Source organism: Symphalangus syndactylus, chromosome 23 (genome assembly GCF_028878055.3).
Source record: "Symphalangus syndactylus isolate Jambi chromosome 23, NHGRI_mSymSyn1-v2.1_pri, whole genome shotgun sequence".
NCBI lineage: Eukaryota > Metazoa > Chordata > Mammalia > Primates > Hylobatidae > Symphalangus > Symphalangus syndactylus.
Window position 1 is genome coordinate 51,821,111 of NC_072445.2, and position 15,356 is coordinate 51,836,466.

The window sequence follows — 15,356 nt, forward strand, 5'->3', positions numbered from 1 at the left end:
TCCATTGCCTATGTATATACACCACATTTTCTTTTTATCCATTAATCCATTGATGGACCCTTACGTTGATTCCATATCTTGGCTATTGTGAATAGTGCGGCAAAAATAAAGAGGGGGAAGTTTAGATATCTCTTCAATATACTGATTTCCATTCTTTTGGATATATACCCAGCAATAGGATTGCTAGTTTGATCATATGGTAGTTATATTTTTAGTTTTGGAGGTGCCTCTATATTATTTTTCATAGTGGCTGTGCTAATTTACATTCCCACTAACAGTGTGCAAGTGTTCCCCTTTGTCTACATCTTTGGTAGCATTTATTTTATCTATTTTGATAACACATTTTAACTGGGGTGAGATGGTATCTGATTTTGATTTTGATTTCCTTGATGATGTTGAGCATTTTTGCATGTACCTGTTGGCCATTTGTCTTCTTTTGAGAAATGCCTGTTAAGGTCTTTTGCCCATTTTTAATCAGATTATTTGGAAGGTTTTTTTTTTTTTGCTATTGAGTTTTCAGTTACTTATATATTCTGATTAGTAGTCCATTTTTGGATAGTTTGCACATATTCTTTACTAATTTTGTATATGGTGAGAGATGGGGCCTAATTCTTCTAATTCAACCTAATTCTGTAGGTGGTTTCTTCACTTTGTTGGTTGCTTCCTTTGCTGTATAGAAGCTTTTTAGCTTGATATGATCCCATTAGTCAATTTTGTAGATGGTGAGATAGGAATCTAATTTTATTGTTCTGCATATGGATATCCAGTTTTCCCAGCACCGTTTATAGGAAAGACTGTCCTTTCCTTAATGCATATTCTTAACAACTTTGTCAAAAATGACTTGGCTGTAAATGCAAGGAATTATTTATGGGTTCTGTATTCTGTTTTATTGGTCTATGTGTCTGTTTTTATGCCAGTACTGTGTTTTGGTTACTACAGATTTGTAGTATATTTCAAAGTATAGTAGTGTGACGTTTCCTGCTTTGTTCTTTTTGCTCAGGATTGCTTTGGCTATTTGGGGTCTTTTCTCGTTCCATGTGAATTTTAGGATTGTTTTTTCTATTTCCATGAAAAATGTCATTGGTATTTGACAGGGATTGCATTGAATCTGTAGGTTGCTTTGAGTAGTATGAACATTTAAAAGAATTTGTTAATTCTTCTAATCCGTAACCTGAGATATCTTTCTTTTTTGTCCATTTTCTTCAATTTCTTTCATCAGTGTTTAGTAGTTTTTATTGTAGAGATAAAAACTTTAGTCAAGTTTATTTCTAGGTATTTTTTGTGGCTATTGTAAAAAGGATTGCTTTTTTGATTTCTTTTCCACATCATTCATTGTTGGCTTATAGAAATGCTAATGATTCTTGTATCCTGCAAATTTACTGAATTAATTTATCAGTTCTACCAGTTTTTTTGGTAAAGTCTTTAAGTTTCTCTAAATATAAAGACACAAACAAGGACAACTGAAATTCTTCCTTTCTAGTTTCAATGCCATTTATTTCTTTTTCCTGTCTAATTGCCCTGGCTAGGACTTCTGGTACCATGTTAAATAAAAGTGGTAAAAGTGGGCATCCTTGTCTTGTTCCAGATCTTAGAGGAAATGCCTTCAGCCTTTCCCCATTCAGTATGACATGAGCCGTGGGTTTGTTTTATATGGCTTTTATCAAGTTGAGGTATGTTTCTTCTATACCCAGTTTGTTGTGAGTAATTTTATGAAAGGATGTTAAATTTTATGTTTTTCCAACATTCAATGAATGATATGTGATATATCCTTCATTCTATTATGTGATGCATTATGTTGACTGAATTGTGTATGTTGAAACGTCATTCTATCCCTGAGATGAATCTCATTTAGTTGCGTTAGTGATCTTTTTTCCTTTCTTTTTTTTTTTTTTTTTTTTTTTTTTTGTGAGACAGAGTCTCGCTCTATTGCCCAGGCTGGAGTGCAGTGGCACAATCTTGGCTCAGTGTAAACTCCACCTCCCGGGTTCACCCCGTTCTCCTGCCTCAGCTTCCCGAGTAGCTGGGACTGTAGGCGTCTGCCACTAAGCCCGGCTAATTTTTTGTATTTCTAGTAGAGACAGGGTTTCCCTGTGTTAGCCAGGATGGTCTCAGTCTCCTGACCTCGTGATCCACCTGCTTTGGCCTCCCAAAGTGCTAGGATTACAGGTGTGAGCCACCGCACCTGGCCTTAATGATCTTTTTAATGTGTTGGTAAAGTTGGTTTGTTAGTTTTTTGAGGATTTTTGCATCTATGGTGATCAGGGATATTGGTCTGTAGTTTTTGTTGTTGTCAAGTCTTTGTCAGGTTTTTGGTATCAGGGTAATACTAGCCATCTAGAGTGAGTTTGGAAGTATTCCTTCCTCTTCAGTTTTTTGAAGAGGTTGAGTAGGATTGGTATTATTTTTTCTTTAAATGTTTCATAGAATTCAACAGGGAAGCCATCAGTTCCTCAGCTTTTCTTTCATGGGAGACTTTTTATTCCTACTACTATTTCATTACTCATTATTGGTCTGTGCAGGTTTTCTATTTGTTTATGGAACAACCTTCATAGGTTGTATGTTTCTAGACTAAATTTATCCATTTCTATTATGTTTTCTAATTTATTGGCATATAGATGCTCATCATAGTCTATAACAGTTCTTTGCATTTCTGTGATATCAGTTGTAATGTCTTCTTTTGGTCTCCAATTTTATTTATTGGTTCTTCTTTTTTTCTTCTTAGTCTAGCTAAAAGTTTCCAAATTTTCTTTATCTTTTCAAAAACCCAACTTATTTTGTTGATGTTTTATATTTTTTAGTCTCAATTTTATTTATTTCTGTTTTGACATTTATTATTTCTTGTCTTCTACTAATTTTAGGTTGGTTTAGGTTTAGCTTTTTAAGGTGTGCCATTAATTGTTTATTTGAAGTCTTTCTACTTTTATGATGTAGCCATTTATAACGAAAACTTCCCACTTAGTACTGCTTTTGCTGTATTCCACAGGTTTTGGTATGTTTTCTTTCCATTTTTATTTGTTTCAATATTATTTTAAATTTTCTTCTTAATTTCTTTGTTGACCCATTTAAATGGTCCAAGAACAAGTTGTTTAATTTTCATGTATTTTTATAGTTTCCAAAGTTCTTCTTGTTATTGATTTAGAGTATTATTCTACTGTAGTCAAAAAAGAAACTTGATATGATTTTGATATTTCTGAATTTGTTAAGACTGGTTTTGTGGCCTAACATATAGTCAATCCTGGCGAATGTTTCATGTGCTGATGAGAAGAATATGTTTTCTGCATCTGTTTGGTGAAATGTTCTATAAATATCAGTTAAGTTGATTTAGCCTAGCATGTAGCTTAATTCCAATATTTCTTTGTTGATTTTCTGCCTGGATGATCTGTCCATTGCTGAAACTGGGTTGTTGAAGTCCTCTGCTATCATTGTATTGTAGTCTATCTTTAATACTCGCTTTAAATTTCTGGGTGATGTATTAGTCTATTCTTGCATTTTTATACGGAGATACCTGAGACTGAGTGGGTTATAAAGAAAAGAGGCTTAACTGGCTAATGGTTCTGCAGCCTGTCCAGGAAGCATGGCTGGGGAGGCCTCAGGAAACTTACAATCGTGGCAGAAGGCAAAGGGAAACAAGCATATCTTATGTGGCCAGAACAGAAGGGAGAGAGAGAAAAATGAAGGCGGTAACACACACTTTTAAACATCCAGATCTCATGAGAATTCACTGGCTATATAGTACCAAGGGTGATGTCACTAAATGATTCATAAGAACTCCACCCCCATGATCTAATCACCTCCCACCAGGTCCCACCTCCAACACTGGGATTACAATTGAACATGAGATTTGTGTGAGGACACAAGTTTAAACCATAACAAGTGCTTTAATTTTGGTTGCATATATAATACAATGGGTTACATATATATTTAATACAATTGAATACAGTTGTTATATCCTCTTGCTGTATTGACTTTTTAATGATTATATAATGACCTTTGTCTCTTCTTACAGTTTTTGATGTGAAATGTACTTTAAGTATAGCTACTTTTGTTCTTTTTTGGTTTCAGTTTGCACAAAGTATCTTTTTCCATCTTTATTTTTCATCCATTTTTACTTTCAGTCCACATGTCTTTATAGGTAAAGTGAGTTTCTTGTAGAAAGCACATAGTTGTGTCTTTCTTTATTCAGCGACTTCATGTCTTTTAACTGGAGAATATAGTCAATTTATATTCAGTGTCATTATTGACAGGTAAGGACTTACTAATGCCAGTTTGCTAGTTGTTTTCCAGTTATTTTGTAAACCTTCTCTTTCTTACTGGCTTTGGGGATAAATGATTTTCTCTGGCAGTATGTTTTAATTCATTTTTTCTTTTTAGTGTATCTGTTAGATTTTTGCTTTGTGATTATAATAAGGGTTGAAACAAACATATTAGAGTTATAACAAGTTACTTTAAACGGATGACAACTTTGATTCCAAAGAAGAAAAGACAGAAGCAAAGAAAAATTAAAATACTCCACGGTTTAACTCCATCCCCCTGGTTTTTGACTTTTTGCTGTGTCTATATATCTTCTTATAATTGCTATCTCTTAACAAACCTGTGTGGTTATTATTTCTTATAGATTTGCCTCTTAGTCTTTATAATAAGTGTATGCATGGTTTACACACTGCAATGGCAGTATTAGATAATTCTGTGTACTTTCGCCAGTGACTTTTCTACTTTTAGGTGATTTCTTGCTGCATGATAGCATCCTTGTTTTCAGTTGGAAAACTCCCTTTAACATTTCTTGTAAGACAGGTCTGGTGATGATTAATTCCCTCAGGTTTTGTTCATCTGGGAAAGTTTTTATTTCTCCTTTGTGTTTGAAAAATAGCTATGCTGGGTACAGTTTCCTTAGTTGGAGCTTTTATTTCCTTTAGCACTTTGGATATGTCATTCCCATTCCCCCTAGGTCTATAAGGTTTCCTCTGAGAAGTCTATTGCTAGATGTATCAGACCTTAGATGTTATTTGCTTTTATCTTGCTGCTTTTAGGATCCTTTGTTTTTGACCTTTGGGAGTTGATTATATGCCTTGGGAAAGTCTTATATGGATTGTGTCTTCTTTGATGTTCTGTGAACTTCTGGTACTTGGATATTAATAATTTTCTATAGGTTTGGAAAGTACTTTGTTATTATTTATTTGGATAAATTTTCTACCCTCATCTCTATCTACATCCTCTTTATGGACAATAACTCTTAAATTTGCCTTTTTGAGATTTTTTTTTAGATCTTGTAAGCATACTTTATTCTTTGTAATTAATTTTTATTATCTTCCTATTTTTAAATAGCTCATCTTTGAGTTCACTAGTTCCTTATTCTGCTTAATTCTGTTGTTAAGACAGTGTTACATTTTTTAGTTTAATCTATTGAATTTTTCAGCTCCAGTATTTTTTTAAATGTCAATGTCTTTGTTAAATTTCTTAGATAGATTTACGAATTCCTTCTCTATGTTATCTTGAAGTTTGCCAAGCTGCCTCAAAATATTTATTCTGAATGCCCTATCTGAGAGGTTATATATCTCTGTCACTCCAGGGTTGTTCACTGGTGCCTTATTTAGTCTGTTTGGTGAGGTAGTATTTTCCTGGATGTCCTTCATGCTTAAGAACATTTGTCCTTGTGTGGACATTGAAGAGTTAGGTATTTGTTCTAGTCTTCACAGTCTGACCTTATTTGTTTGGAACTCAGTTTCCTCCTCCTTGGGTGATGAAGTCTTGGGCCCAGGGCTTGTCTTAATGGCATCAACAGAATTCTGCCCCATGCTATGCTCTGACTGTGACAGGGTGGGACTGAGTTCCAATGCCAAGTTCCAAACTCACTTTGCTCTGCCTCCTCCAAGCACAGATTTTCTCTCTTGGCTGTACTGCTCGGAGTGGGGGCAGGGGTATGTAGGGAACATGAGAGACTGTCCTTCCCACCTTCCTCAATGTGTCCTTGTTATTATGCTAAACCCAGGTACTCTGATCACTCACCTGATATTTTTGGTTCTTATGAAGGTGCTTTTTGCATGGATAATTGTTTGATTTTATGTTCCTGCAGAGGATGAGGGAGGGAATTTCTGAAGGGTTCTAGTTGGCCATCTTGCTCCACCTCCTTCAGTAGGAGTCTTACCTTTGTAGCTTGGTCTTCCCAATAATTTTCTATGGACTTTTAATAATTATGTCAAAAATTAATTTACCAAAATAATTTTAAAGGAATAACATGACAATTTTAAGTGATAATGCATATTCAACCTAAACTAAGCCAAACTAAAAATTGGGAAAAAGTTATTAAAAAATTGCATCTAGCAATTTTCACATGATTTTAATGAAAGCAATAAGTTATTTGAAATAGAAATCATTACCATTAATATTCCATATAGATTATTTAAACAACTTTTCTACATATGTTGAGAGGGAAATAAAAATTGAGACAAAATTTTGTAGATGAGAAAGAAAAAGACAACATAATTTCTAAGTAATATGCTTGGATAAATGCTATTTTAAAATAGCAGCTAGTAATTTTAATTTGACATGAATATAATGAAAAATGCAACTAAGGTGAATGAAAAAATTGTAGGACTTCATATTGTCTTCATCATATCAGGTAATAGGTATCAAAATGTCCCTCTAGATTAAAAAAAAAATTAAACTATCAGTAACTTGTATTCAGCATAGATTTATTTAAATTACATATTTTAATTTCCGTAATCATCATTAATTAACTCCTCTGAAAGATGATATAATTAAGAACCTCTATTTCTCTTTTCTTCTGAGTTTGTTGCTTTTATAATATTTAATTTGTGATGGTTTATTATATATCTGTTCTACTCTGCAATAATAATTACTTCAGTTGTATTATCTTAGGTCATACTTAAATGAAGTAAGTGTTCAGCCACCTGTTATATAACCATGGTTTCCTAATTTCTCTATTCTTTATTATAATTTATCTCTTCATTGGTTGCATTTAATCTTCAAGTAGGGTTTAAGTTTCATTGTTATAAAATTTCATTAAACCTGTTATTTAATGTATAGAAATGCCTTTCTGTTGTATTTACAACTGAAGAGCAATTTGCTATATATAAAATGGAGACTTTGTTACATTGTTTATTCTGAGGCCAATCAGATTTCCCACTTGTTATGTAACTTGCTTATCTTGATTTTTCCAGACTCATCAATTTCTGAATGCTTTTATTTTTGAAATTTAATAACTAAATGTTTTATAGTATTAGCTTTTTATTAACTTTTCTTGGCATGTGCCCTATTAACTGAAATATTTAGTCATTCATTTACTTTAGGTAAGTTTCCCTCTTTTATATCTCTCATTATTTTCTGTTCTATTTGTTGGTGTCTTTACTTCAGCAGTATCAATAGCCTTATGGTGGATGCACTATAGTTTATATACCTATCGTCTAATTATTTAAACCTGTTGTCTATTTTTATTCACTATAACTAAATAAATCATTATCTCCATGATGACTTCTGTTTCCTGCTGCTTCTAATTTATTTTATCTATACTGTTTGTTTTGTATCAGTTTTTTCTTTTTCTCATAATTCTGATCTTTTATTACATTATTGTGTTTTCCTTGTTTTACTAAATCTATGTCCTTATTGGATTATTCAATAAATGCAAAACACCAGCAAAGGAATTTTAGTTCCTTGGATTGTATATTCTTTCAAATTGGATTATGTTTTAAAATCAATGCCTTTCTCCATTTATATATTAATATGTTTTTATTTGGGGGCTGTAATATATTTTCATCACTCTCAATTTTTTTCCTCTTGTACCTTTGTTAATATATTTACTAGGAAATGGTGTATGTGGTTTCTCCTTGACATCACTCTTACCTTATCTGGGATTATTTATCTTCCCCCTGTGTACTAGAAGGTACAGAGAACAGACAGAAGAGAGTGGGAAGCACAGCTGGGACTGATTGCAGTCTTTGAGGAGGTCCTGGGTTTACTCTTCTTGCTGAGATCCTACCAGATGTTCTTCATTGGACTCCATTACACCAAGCTTGGCGTGAATTCAAGTCTTTTGGGCTTTGGCTCACTTCCCTAATTTAGCACTGTATGCTGGAGCGAGAGAATCTATGGCCCTTCCTGCTTCTGCCAAGGTCCAGATGTGATTTGTAGAGCATCCACTAAGTGTTTTTATCTTGATTTTCCCAGACCCATCAATTCATCCCTTCATCCCACTCCTTTCAAGTTACAGAGCATTCAGATTCAGGATTTGTGTCACTTCTTATATCCTCAGTGCCTCTTCTGGAGGTAGAATAAGAGTTGGGAATTCTGTTGACCTGGCCATGACACCACAATTTTCTGTTACTTCACTGGTCATCATTTTTGAGTTTATAATCCTTCCCCATTTCTTCCTGCTGATGGGAAAATTGGCAGGGTTGTTTTTGTTTTGCTTTTGTTTATTGGAGGAGGAAGATTCTGTACCATAACTTCATAGCACCACCAGCCCGCAGATAAATAACTATTTTCAAATGTATTTGTGAGATATGCACCTTAAGAGATTAGAGCAAAAATACTAATGTTTAAAAATAAGCAAGCAAGTGCATGAAACACCTAACTTCAACGGCTTGGACTATCAAATATTAACACTTATCAATCAACATTTAGTGTCCATTTTGTACAAAATACTAGGCCTGGTGCTATGAGAGACATAAAGGTGCATAAGTAGGGACAGGAAAATGAAAAGAGGCAAATATGCTTAGACAATTGTATAAGGTAGAATTAATTACTTCCAATAACAAATCACAGACAAAATGTAAAGGTGAGTTAAAGGGGGGAGACAGTATATCCAGTTAAGGGAATATCAAAATGCATAATGAAAAACATGACATTTATAATGTATTCCAAAGATGGGATGAGGGCAGGTACATTTAAAGAAAAGAAAGTAACAGGATAAGCATTAGATATGAAGGTAGAAGAGCATAGAGTGTAGCTAGAAAAGAGCAAGCTATATAATATGCAAATAATTTTACACACATTGGAGCAGTGAAAAAAGCTGAAAGTGGGGCATGTAGATGTAGTGTACTTAACTGAATGTCGGAGTGACTTAACTCTATAAGGTAACGGAGAATAAAAACCACAAGTAGTTAATAAGCAAGAGTACAACATGAATAGGCTAGTGAGGATAAACATTAATCCGGCAGCAGGATAGAGGTTGAATCCTGGGAAAGTGGAAAAAATGCTACACTGGGTGGCATGAGATTTAGTCTCTTGGTCCAGCTTTGCCACACTACCCATACGTGTGAAATTAAATGAATCATTTGACCCCTTTTGGTCCCATTGAGCTCTCTGTAAAGTAAAGATGGTGAACTTGGCTTCTAATAAATATTTATTCTAGCTCTCAAATAGCATAGGTCTATATATTATAGTGATGAAACATGGGAAATATGGAAACTCTTTAGTATATAGCATACGTTTGGCAAAAAATAAATGGAAAAATAAATTACGATTGAAGTGTTTACAGAAAAAATATTTTATATGCAAGGGAATTTACAAAGGTAGAGTCAAGAAGTCAAAGAAATTGTATGAGAAGATGACTGCAAGTTTCTGATTTGGGCTTATTAGGAGAATACAGATGACTTTCAGAAGAAGCGTGAACATCAAGCTGAGGAGCTTTGTTGAAGAGCAGGATCTTTCTGTCAACATGGGATAGTGGAAGATTAAAGTAGTGATGACTACATATAGAAATACAAAGTTGACAGTGAGAGACGCCAAGTCTGATACTGCAAAAGAAAAATGTAAGAAACTTAGGACTCAACTTTATCAATGAGTTCGTTCAACTGTAGAAATGCACTAGGGACTGAATGGTGTCCCCCCAAAATTTATATGTCAAAGCTCTAATCCTCAATATGATGATCTCCAGAGATGGAACTTTGGGGAGGTAACTGGGTTTAGATGAGGTTATAAGGATGGAGTCCTCATGAAGGGATTAGTGCCCTTATAAGGAAGGGCCAGAGAGTGCCCACTTGTTCACATATGCTCTTGTATTCTCTCTCTCCTCAACCCCCACCATATGAGGACACAACAAGAAGATGGTTGTCTACAAGCCAGGAAGAGAGCCTTCACAAGGAACCAAATCAGCGGGCACCCTGATCATGAGACTCCCAGCCTCCAGAACTGTGAGAAATAAATGTTTGCTGTTGAAGCCATCCAGTCCACAGTATTTCGTTACAGCAGCCTGAGCAGATTAAAATAAAGAACTGTAACTTGTGAGACAGACAGAAAGGTAAGAAAGAGAAAATGCAACATAAAGTCTATGCTTAAAGGAGTGCGTATTAGTAGTTAAGATGAGCTAGGCAAAATATAAATGGTAGAGAAATGAAAGATGACAACACTCATAACTTGCTCATTCATGCAACAGATACTTGCAGAGTATCTGTTGAAGGACCCTGCACTGGTACTTAGGAATCAAACTTAAATCCCACCTTCAAATCTGACAGAGATAAGACATAGACTGTTTTTTATCTGGGTAAATTATGCATACCCTTTAAAAGATCTGTAGATAAATGCCTTTGGATTTCTAAGAGGGAAGATATTATTTTCAACTGGAGAAATACAGGAATATCATTTTATATACTAAGTAGCATTTGGTCTGGACCTTATAGAGAAATAAGATGTTCACATGGAGAGAATGCTGTATGGGGAACTCCAGATGGAATAATTGGTATTAGCTCTGGTCCCAGAGTAGTGACTATCTTTGCAGGAAACCTCAGGTGTAATCTTGTGGACCTCTGGAAAGACTGTAATGAAATAACTATGGAGATGGCTGGCAAAGTTAAGGACATGGACAAGGGACATGAGGGGCCTAGGGACAGGCAACAGTGAGAAGTCACTCACTCCTAGGAAAGAGTGTTCAGGGAGCCAGTGAAGAGTGTAGCCATGTAGAAAGAATGGCCTGACAGACAGAGCGTTCGTCCTAGAGGGATGCAGCTCTGCAAGAGCCATGATGCTGATGCAGCAGGAGAAGAGGGAGACAGAAGGAAAAGCCTCAGCCTCTCCCTTCCCACTCTCCAGCCTCCCTGCTTGAACTCTCACCAGCTGATCCCAACAAGAAACACAGTCAGTAGGAACAGCTCTGGAGCATGGCTTGAGGTGGAAAATGGAGCGGGGTAGGGACCAAGTGGAAAATAATTGCCATAGCTACTGAGACAGGAGAGAAGAAAATGTGTATATGAGAAAACAGTTCGTTTTGGCTAGAATAAGTGATGCATGAGGGCGAAAAGCCAGAGTGTGCTTATAAAAGTAAGTGGTAGCTGAAACTCATCAGAATAATGACAAAATAAAGGGAAACGAAAAAACTTATGAATCTGGTGCTTAACTCATCAGGGATGTTTGGCGCCTTTCCTGGAAATTACAGATAAAAGCAACAGGAGTGGAGAGAAATGACATCAGAACATAAGAGGTACCACAAAATATGAGTTAGTTTTTAGAAATGTGAATGTAACAGTGGCCAAGAAGAGGCAGTAGAGAGAAAGCAGTACTCTGATTCCTCCATCTCACTCAATGAGGTGAACAGGAAGAATGCCATTTATTTTCTTGGACAAGAGCAGCATAGTCTTCAGACACTTGCTGGGATCAGGAGGGAGAGGCTACTTCCATGATTTGGGTCATTGTGAGGGAAGTAGTTAAGAAAAAAAAATGAAGGACAGGAGATAGAGGAACTATTTGTGGGACTAGCAGAAGGAAGGCAGCAGTGGAGCGGGGAGAGGTGGAACAGAGCTAAAGAGGAAAGAGAGAAGGAAAATGGGATGGTGATTTTTAATGGCAGGATCAGAGAGTCACGTCGCAAAGTTGAACAAATATATATTAGCCCCTGTGGGAATTCTAGAGAGGAAAACCAGCCATGAGACCTTTCTAAGTATACACTCTTAAGAGAAATCTTGATGTAGTATTCGACCTCAGAGGTTAAGGAATAGTGGGTTTCGGGAAAGACCTGGAGGGTGGTCAGCTGCACACATAGAGGTGTGCTGCAGCCAGCTTGCACCAGCTCCTAAGAATCAACTGTGCACATCTGTTTCCAACTCTGGGCTCTGTGGCTTCACATAAACACCAAAATAGGTCATGGTAGGTGAGTTCTACCCACAGAAACTGGCAAATGCTACAGATGAGGGTTCCCTTCTCACAAAGTCAACTATCAACCCCAGAGCCTATTATTAAACCTTTACCAGCACACCACTGATCTGCTGCAGCTTCAATTTGAGGACAGGCTGTTGCAATGAGCATTGAGCGTGGTATTGCATGAGAACATTTTCATGAAAGAAGCAGCACCCTCTGCCAGAGGTCACCAGGTGAGTGTGTGCTGAGCAGGTGCAGGCATGATCCTCCTTAAAAGACTGGAATCAGCGACTGTTCATTGATTAGAACTACATTTTGATCAAGCTGAGAGAATTCCAGGTGATGCAACCTGGAAGAAGCTAAGCAAATAAAAATAAGTCATCAACAACCTGTCAGGCATGCGGAATTCAGTGAATAGAAAATTAACCCATTCCTCTGAACTAAGCAATGCTTGATTTAGCTTCAGTGAGCCTTACAAGTGGAAGCTGGCACTTTCTTCCTGTTTGTATCTACTGCAAGAAGTAAAAATACATACCACCTACCTGAAGCCTGTCATGGTACTTGTGTTTCTGTAGGAATATTTTCTACAACATCTTAAGTTACTGCTAGAAATTGCCAGCAATTGTGTCTGTGTTTTCCCATTTCTGAAAGAAATTAATACTCTCAATGCCTTAGAGTTGCTCCTTCCCACCTTCTGATGCCTTGTCTTGGGCTTAGTGGATGTAAATTAACTCTGCTGCTGAATAAAGAAAATTTTATTCTAGGAATACAGTGCTGAATACAAAAAGAGAGTCATCAATTTTGTCTTTCTTTTCATTTTCTCTCCTCGACCCTTTTCTCCTTAACTATTCTTCTAATTTTTTTCCCTAGCTGACATGTTTTCCATGTCTGTCACATACACAGGGTTTCTTAGGGACTAGAAATGCATAAGAAGTTTAACAAGGGGCGATTTACCTGCTTAATGTTATTGTTCACATAGCACAGTCATTCATCATCAATTCAATAATGTTTGTTAATTACCTGTGATGTGAGAGACACCATTCTAGACATATTATATCCTACAGAACAACATCTCATAAAGTATATGCTAAAACAGAGAGAAGATACAGACTTCAGGCAGGTCCATTCTGCTCTGATTTGGGTTTGAAATCAACAGCTCCATATTTGTTTTCATTTATTTTTTTATTATTATTTTTTTTTGAGACGGAGTCTTGCTCTATGGCCCAGGCTGGAGTGCGGTGGCACAATCTCGGCTCACTGCAAGCTCCGCCTCCTGGGTTCACGCCATTCTCCTGCCTCAGCCTCTCCGAGTAGCTGGGACTACAGGCACCTGCCACCACGCCCGGCTAATTTTTTGTATTTTTAGTAGAGACGGGGTTTCACTGTGGTCTCGATCTCCTGACCTCGTGATCCGCCCGCCTCGGCCTCCCAAAGTGCTGGGATTACAAGGGTGAGCCACCGCGCCCGGCCTTGTTTTCATTTTTAATATAAATTTCATTGTGTATAGTTAGTTAGTATACAACGTGATGTTATAGGATACATATATATATATTATATATAGTAAAAAGACTATTATAGCAAAGCAAAGTAACCTATTTGTAACTGTATTAGTCTGAATACTCTTGAATATTGACCATGTGAATGTCTTTCACTTAATTATTTTTATTTTCTTAGCCTTACATCTTGGGAAATATTAAGTTCTCAGAGTGGACGCAGTTCAGATGAGCCATACTGTAGGAAATACACTGAGATTACTATAAAGGATACTTGCAGGAGAGCTCTGTGCATTTCCTTCCTCGATGTCAGCCAAATACACATATCAAGTTGGGGCAGTGATACAATTAAAATGTTAGTTGAAGGATGCCTACAGGGCCCAGGCACAAAAGTGTCACCTCCTTTGTCAGTCACCTGCCTGACATAACAAGCCTTTCATAAAAATGTAAGTAATATTTACCACTTATAAAATTTTAGTTTCAACTGTGCAAGGTAGCCCTCACCTGTAATCCCAGCATTTTGGGAGGCTGAGGTGGGAGGGTCGCTTGAGACCATCAGTTTGAGACCAGCCTGGGCAACATGGTGAAATCCTTTCTCTATGCACGTGCATGCACGCACACACACACACACACACACACACACACTAGCCAGGCATGGTATGAGTACCTGTAGTCCCTGCTACTAGGGAGGCTGAGGTGGGAGAATTGGTTGAGCCCAGGAGTTTAAAGTTGCAGTGAGCCATGATCACACCACTGCACTCCAGCCTGGGCAACAGAGTGAGACCTTGTCTCTGAAAAACAAATCAAAATTTAGTTTCTTAAAGAACATCTTAAATAGGACTCTGAGCGATTTTTCAAATCACATGTATGTTTTCACAGGAAATAGGGCAGGAGGATAGGAAATAACAGAAATACAGGCTGTGTAGAGGAGTATCCACAGGGGAAGACAGAAGTTAGCAAAAGAGCATGGTGTGGAGGATGGTCTAACTGAGAAAGAGAGGCATTACTAGAATATAAGATCTGCTGCGGTTAGAAGAGACCCAAAATAACATCGTGTCAAATGGAGATAACTTTATCTCTGTTGTTTAATGGCCCAGAGAGACATGGGCAGGGCTAGCATTGTGAGTCGGCTCCATGGGGTCATCCAGGGACCCAGGCTCCTTCTACCTTGTTGCTCCACATCCCTAAAGTGTTGCTGTCCCTCCAGGTCTCACTACTACAGGCTGAAAATTCCCAAGTTTATTACACCTGTGCTTTCAATCAAGTCTGATCTGCCAAGCCCCATTGTCACTCTACTTGGTCACATCCCTGGTAAGTCTTCTTGTCCCTACTAGATACCCAATAGGTGGCAACACTGGCATTGATGGATCCTACTGGGCTCTGACAGGCTCTAATGCCCACTGACTGTTTGTTTTGCTAAATCTGTAGGGTTATCTGTGGTTAGGTAGGAGAAAATGCTTCTTTCTCTTCTGATTACACCATGGTCTAGAGTTTCCAAAGTAAGATTGTTTATACTCCAGTGTTCTGTAAATTTTTCTCAGAAAAAAACTAAATAAAATAATTTCAGCTTTAATGGACAGTCCCTATTCTCCACTGCTCTAGATGTGTATCCAAGAGGAGCTAAGTTGTAAGATGCACATGGAAGATAACAATCATGCTGTGCTCAGAATCACTTCCCCTAACTTACAACTATATCTCTATTATAGTAAGCTCGTTTACCTAGGCGCCCCATTCCCCCACACAAGATCTCCTGTCCTCATCCTACCCCTCCAAATATCT

At 37.0% G+C, this 15,356-nt stretch overlaps 1 long non-coding RNA gene across 4 annotated transcripts in view; it reads left to right on the forward strand.

Moving 5' to 3' along the window:
* Positions 1–5,995: 5,995 nt before the first annotated feature.
* LOC129473659 (uncharacterized) overlaps positions 5,996–15,356 on the forward strand; it is a 66,525-nt gene continuing 57,164 nt past the window's right edge. For 3 of the 4 annotated variants that reach the window (XR_010119021.1, XR_008654317.2, XR_008654318.2), the window contains exon 1: positions 5,996–10,255. This is a non-coding gene — a long non-coding RNA (uncharacterized lncRNA). Of the gene's footprint in view, positions 10,256–14,784; positions 14,889–15,356 lie in introns of all 4 variants that reach the window. The other variant, XR_008654319.2, reaches the window with a different exon arrangement.